The sequence below is a fragment of the Asparagus officinalis genome, chromosome 10 (assembly GCF_001876935.1).
Source record: "Asparagus officinalis chromosome 10, Aspof.V1, whole genome shotgun sequence".
Classification (NCBI taxonomy): Eukaryota; Viridiplantae; Streptophyta; class Magnoliopsida; order Asparagales; family Asparagaceae; genus Asparagus; species Asparagus officinalis.
In genome coordinates this window covers 7,580,529-7,587,131 of record NC_033803.1, presented here as the reverse complement: position 1 = coordinate 7,587,131, position 6,603 = coordinate 7,580,529, and the positions used below count along the sequence as shown (strand labels likewise).

Genomic DNA, 6,603 nt, shown 5'->3' with positions numbered 1-6,603 from the left:
TAAGCCCCCTTTAAGTTTAGAAGTTATAAAAAAAACCCCTTTCAACTTTTAGGAAAAAACATCCAAACAAAGTCAACCGCAAATGTCACACGCGGGCAAATAAAATACAATGGGGCTTCCGCCACTGAAAATACCGATTCACGCTTCTTGGGGGTGCTCGAGAAAACAAAAAAAAAAGAATCCTAAAAGCGAAGGGCTTTCCTTCGCAACGCAAAATTTGTTCTTTTTATTTTTGTTAAACTTATTAGCCCATAAGAGACATCAGTGATATTCATATCATATCACGAGATTATTAGTGTTTTTATATCCAATGTTCAAACTTTTTTTTTTTTTTTTGCTTTGGTACCTACATTTCTATGATAATTAATGACCCAAAATTTCAAAATTAATACTAACTTGCCAATTTAGTAACCAAAGCCCTTACTTTGCCCAAACTCCGAAAACTGAAATCATGCAAGAGATTTTACTTCTTAGCCATCTTTTATATGTCGATATATTCTCGAACAAAATTGAAGGCAACTTCTTAACAGCACAGCTTGATCATCAAGTTGTCGAGATAGGACTTCATAATATCAAAGTTGAAGGAGTGAAACTTTAGGAGGATTAAAGTGCAAACAACCTTTGACAATATACAATTGACAATAGGTTCGTACAATATTAATTCTCACCCGCACGTATAACCCGTCTTCCCTTGATCCCGTATATTGTCAAACACTAACACAGTGGCCACGCGCACCGAGTACCTAGAAAGGAAATCAATTCTTGATGTCAAATTAGATAATGATTAAACAAATTAGATTATGATTAACTAACAAGGAAAATTAGATTAATGATTAGACAAAATTTTTGAACTAAAATACCGCTTCTGCAGTGTAATAAATTGTTTAGGGAAAACCACTTATAATGTTGTCCCTAATTCTTCTGCAGAATCGTTTTGTTGCGCTTAAAGTGCCGTCCACCAATATGCAAGATTTTGTACAAATAACCCAAGAGGTCAATTTTTTTTCCCTTCTCGCCTAAAGACTCCTTCAAATGAGAATTTATATTGGATACAACTCTATCGTTAGGATACAGCTTTACCGCCCAAGCCCAATCGTTAATGAACCCAATGCACAATACCCAATGCTCATCCTCTCTTTCAACCAACGCCCACATGGCACTACAGTCCAAATCAACTCACTCTTCGTATAATTAGCGTATCAACGTGGTTAACATCAACCGTCTTGCAACTACTTTCAAAAGTGCAGCGACTAACATAGCCTACCAATCACATACCATAACCTTAAAACTAACTTCGTATCATCAACCATGAAAAATAATCGCTGTTCTGATTCATATATAAAGCTCCCCACAAAGAAACCCCAACAATATTCTACATGCTCCGTGAAAATATAATTTATCATCTTCACATCTTTTACATTCAACTATTGCAATTGAGATCTACAATGTTCAAAACATTGACTTACCCCACAGGAAGTCTTTGGCCAAGACCAAGCCTCTACACCCTCTAGCACTCATGTGAATGCATGTCGTCCGATCATCAGAATAGTAGTTGCCTACCCTTCAAGAAGCCAATTTTCCCAACAAAGCATCTCGTTTCCTATATTATTACCATCAACATTAACTCATCCAAGTTTTGCTGTTGGATCTTGCCACGTAGAAGTGTGGCAAACCCCTTTTTTCTTGTATCAACATAGATCAACACTATACGATTTCCATAGAGCAGAAATCATTTATTGAGTAATGCTTTCAAAGATGTCAACATGCACATTTATTTGAATCCGTCATTAAATGACCTTAAATCTTTGAAGCAACAGTAAACTATTCAACCTCTACTCAAATCTATTAACTTCACCTTCACTTTCATGGATATAGTGCTCCGATATCAGAATGAGAATACTCCAGAACAAAAACAAGTTGCCCATATTTGGGTCTTCTAGCTCAAGCTCACATTAAACCTACATTCCAAAAATTTACACCTACTTTCTATTATTTCGCTAATTCTAAATGTCGAGATTCAGGAACACATTAATCATGCAAGTCTTATAAAGGAATAGATGGGCTGACAAAAATCACTTGAAAAGCATATAAACTTGTATTAATCAAATTCCATGGTTTTACAAGTATCAAAAAATTCAGGTCTTCTTCAACCGGGTATGCGAATTGCAAAGCAACATTCAAAAATCCTATTCAACCAACCTATACTCATAACATCACCATATGGTGATCTCACTCAAATAAACTATACTATACCCCAATCCGATATCATCTAGGCAAAAGCTACCATTGATAATCAAGAGATGGTAGTTATTTCTAAAAAGCCACAACAAATCATGGGAGATCCATCCACTTAAATCAAATGTCAAACTTTTGGTGAGTCAACTATTGAATACATAATATGAAGTATTGACTTTCCATGAATTTAAATAGTATTTTTCTAAACTTTTAACTAGCTCTATTGGCTAAAAACAACTCAATCTAAAACAATATAAGCTGCATCTTTCTTAATTGTTGATACAAGAAATAAAGGGGTTGTCACGTACCAACGTGACAAGATCCAAGCAACAGAACTTGGATGAATTGATGATAATGATGATGATGTTGTTGTACAGAACATTATGATGTTTTGTTGAAAAGTTAGCCTCTTAAAGGACATAAGGTTCTTCTAATGATCGGACAACCATTAACCTTAACCTGAGAGCACTATGCGCGTTGGGGCTTAATCCAAGGAAAAAAAAAAACCTCTCCGACTTTCAAATTAAAGCTTTGTATATAATAATATTAATTGAAAGTCTTGAATGTAAAAGATGAACATGATATCTCTGAGAGCATGTTGAACAAATTTAGAGGTTTCTTTCTTTAAAGAGTCTTGTATACAAGGTGGGAAAGTAGTTGCATTTCATGGTTGATGCTACGTGGCTAGCTATATGGTGATAGCTGGAGACTTGTGATTGGTTGACCATGCTAATCACTGTGTTTTTTGTAGTGACATCAGCGCACTTGTTACTAACCGTGCCAAAACGCTAATCACGCCAATGTGTAAACACAACGGGTGATTTGATTTGAACTATAGCACCACGTAGACGTTGATTAGAGAGGGACTGAGCATCACATATTGGATCTTGGGCATTCTTATTAGTTGAGTTTGGACAGTAATATTATATCCAAACGATCTTCTCAAAGCAATAAAATCCCCTTGTACGACTTCTACAAACTCCTACTTACCATCATGCTCTTAAGTGCGCGAAGAAGAAAACATGGGTCCGAATAAGCTAATAGTTGATTTTATGTCATCTAATTAACAACTCCAATCAGAACTTTTGAATCATGCCTCTTAAAAGAATAAGTAGTACCTAAACAGTAAATCTGTTTTTATAAATCCCTAATCCAAGCATATTACCTCTTCAGGCCACAACGCACAGATTCATGACCCTATGTTTTGAGTTTGGCAACTTCCAGCCAACCTAGTTAAGACCTTAATCAGGTTAGTTCTGATCCAGGTGGGTGGAAATAATCCTCGTTCCGTTGAGTAAAATTTGAACTAAAAAAACTAGGTTTGATCCTAATCTAGCTTTTGCCAACAAGATTTAAGTCCTTAACCGGGTAACCAAACTGATCAGTGGAGGATCTGCAAACCAAGCCTATAGTTTAGGAAACCTGAGAAGCTTTGATTTTCTACATAATAATCCCTATGTGACCAACAAAGGACACAAAGCAACTCCTCCTCATAGCTGCTGCTACTAATTAGAGATCCATGTTGCTGCTGTCTCTTAAAAGAAACCATTTCATTAGAGTCAAGACACCCCTATCTTTAGAGACAAAATGAATAAAACCATTTCATTAGAGTCAAGACACCCCTATCTTTAGAGACAAAATGAATGACACTAAACCGCCAAGTAAAACAATGAGCGAGAGTTGGATTATACTTTTATGACCCAACCAGGAGCCACCTAAAATCTAGTCTCAGATTCAAGAGGAAAACCAACCAACCTACAACATCAGGAAATTAACTAAACAGTTCTTGCATAGAATTTCTCCTGCATAAGCAAAGAAACAAAAAATATGACAAGTCAGGATTAGAGTTACTAGACATTGAAAGAGCAAACAAAATGGATGTTGATGGGTATAAGGAGTAGCAAGTGGCATATAAACCCTGCCATGCTGCTGGAAATATGAGAAACAAAACCATATTTGCATACCTGTTATTAAATTCAGAGAGCTTACCCAGCTTTCCAAGTGTATATGCTACTTTACTCCAATCTTACAAAACCTGCATTATAGAAAATAGAGGTGCAACAAGAGCTGTGCTTCTTAATGACATGCAGTATTCGTATCTACAAACAGAAGCTTAATTCTTTCCAACTTGGATGCGCAATTGGTATTGGTTTTCAGTAACAAGGATGCATTTATTGACCATACTAATATGATTACATCTCCTGGATTTGATTCAGAATTTTTTAGTAATGAGCTATAAATGGTGGCCACGTACATTACTAGTTCTTCTCCAGATTGTCTAATAAAGAAGCAAGGGGCTCTTCATTTCTCCCGCACTCATTTTTTCTTCAATGATAGTTAAAAGTCTCTTTGCTCCTTGGGTTATCCCTTGATTCATCTTTTGGATCTCCTCTTTTGTGTAAATATAGATCAGTAATCCAATAATGATATACAAATACTTCGGAGAATCAAAGTTAGAAAGGTGTAAATTCTAGGGCACAAAGGTGCAAACAACCCAATCATGAATTAAATAAACCAGTTGAATGAAATACTACCAAGGCTATACAATAAATAGTTCAGGAAGAAATTTACTTAAAAATTTTTAATAATTCTTTGCGGAATCGGTTAGTGGCTCCTCATATGAGCTAGTATCTTTTTCGTAAGTGTGTACCTAAGCACTATCACCTAACATGCAAGTATTTCATTCAAACACACTTAAGATAATACAAATTTTTTACTTATCCTCCAAATGGGAAACAGAAATTTCTGTTAGTACAATTTCATCTTTTGAATTGTCAGAATACAATTTACCACCCTAGTCCATTTGCTAAGAAACCCCAAGACCCGATAATCGATGCTCATTCTCTCTTCGATCAACATCAACGTGTCCAAATCAAATCACTTCGTATGCCCATATATCAACACAATTAGCATCTCAACATGGTTGGTATTGAGTGCCCCACAACCACCTCAAGAGAGCAATGACTAACAGAATCAACCAATCAGTCACATATCAACAACTATGACTTTACAAGTGCTCTTGTGACACCAACCATGAAAAATAACCATTTTTCTACTTCACATATAAGCCTCTCGAAAAGCTCGAGCTATGCTCCATGTTCTACATGCTCTGTTCAAGTCTTTCAATACTATCTTTGGTTGAGCCAAGCCTCGAGCTCCTGACATCTTATCTAAATTCAGACCATCCAATCGTCAGAACAAGGTGCCTACCATCAAGAAGCTGACTTTCCAAACAAAGCACTTCGCTTTCTACATCATCATCATCATCATTATCATCGTCATTAACTCAAGTTTTGTTGTTGGATCTTGCCCACGTAGGTACGTGATGACCCTTTATTCCTGTATTAACATAGATAACACTACATTATCGAGTGGGAATAGTTTATGAATCAAAGTATTGCTTTCAATAACTATCACACATGCACATCTATTTGACCTTCCACTACAAAGGTCCGAAATCCTTGAAGTAACAACCTGAACCATATAAGCCCTACTTCAATCTTTTCTTTGGCCTTCACTCTATTGGATATAATCCTCCATATACAAAATATAAACTCCACCCTAATTAGAATATCCAGAATGGCAACAATTTTCCTTCTATTTGATAGGGTATTCCGAGTCAAAATAACATTAACCCTAGTAACCTAGGGGGTAAAAAACTCCTTTTAGTTATACAACTAATTCAAAGCATCGAAAGTTTGGAATATATTAATCCTGCAAGTCTTAATATAGAAATAGATAGGCTAAGAAACAATCACTTAAAAAGCATATTAAACCTGTAGTAAACAAATTTCATGATTATGCAGGCATCAAGTAATTCAAAAGTCTTCTTCAAGCGTGTATTCGACATGCAAGCCACCACATAGTAATCTCTTTCAACAAACCTATACTCATATCATCATCACAGACTCGACGAACCTATAATCATATTATCACCACAGACAAAATCAACATATACTCATCCTCTAATCCTATCATCTAGGCAAACACTACCATTCATGATCAATAACTGATACTTGAAAAACAAACAAATTTGAACTAGGAATGAGACATCTAATCCCTTGTATCTAATGTAAAATCTAGCCAGGTTAGTTGAGTTTTGGATGAATAGCAAGAAGTCTTGACTATCCATGAGCTCGATAGCATTTTTCTAAATATCTGCTTAGTCTTCTTAACTAAGAGCACTATATCCGAAACACTACTGGATCTTTATTATCCAATATAATAGTTGTTAATGACAAAGAAAGGGGATTGTCACATACCTATGTGACAAGATCCAGACAATAAAACTTGGTTGAGTTGACGATAATGATGATGATGATGTTGTAGGGAACAAGATGCTTTGTCTAGAAGTCAACCTCTTAGAAG

General features: G+C 35.7%; 1 long non-coding RNA gene across 18 annotated transcripts in view; it reads right to left on the bottom strand.

The window, feature by feature from the left end:
• The window catches only part of LOC109825224, a 31,766-nt gene continuing 25,624 nt past the window's right edge, over positions 462-6,603 (bottom strand). For 13 of the 18 annotated variants that reach the window (XR_002242922.1, XR_002242929.1, XR_002242924.1 and 10 more), the window contains 2 exons: positions 3,991-5,574; positions 462-743 (listed from right to left, as the gene is read on the bottom strand). This is a non-coding gene — a long non-coding RNA (uncharacterized LOC109825224). The remainder of the gene's footprint in view (positions 744-3,990; positions 5,575-6,603) is intronic. The other 5 variants (XR_002242927.1, XR_002242938.1, XR_002242933.1 and 2 more) reach the window with 5 other exon arrangements.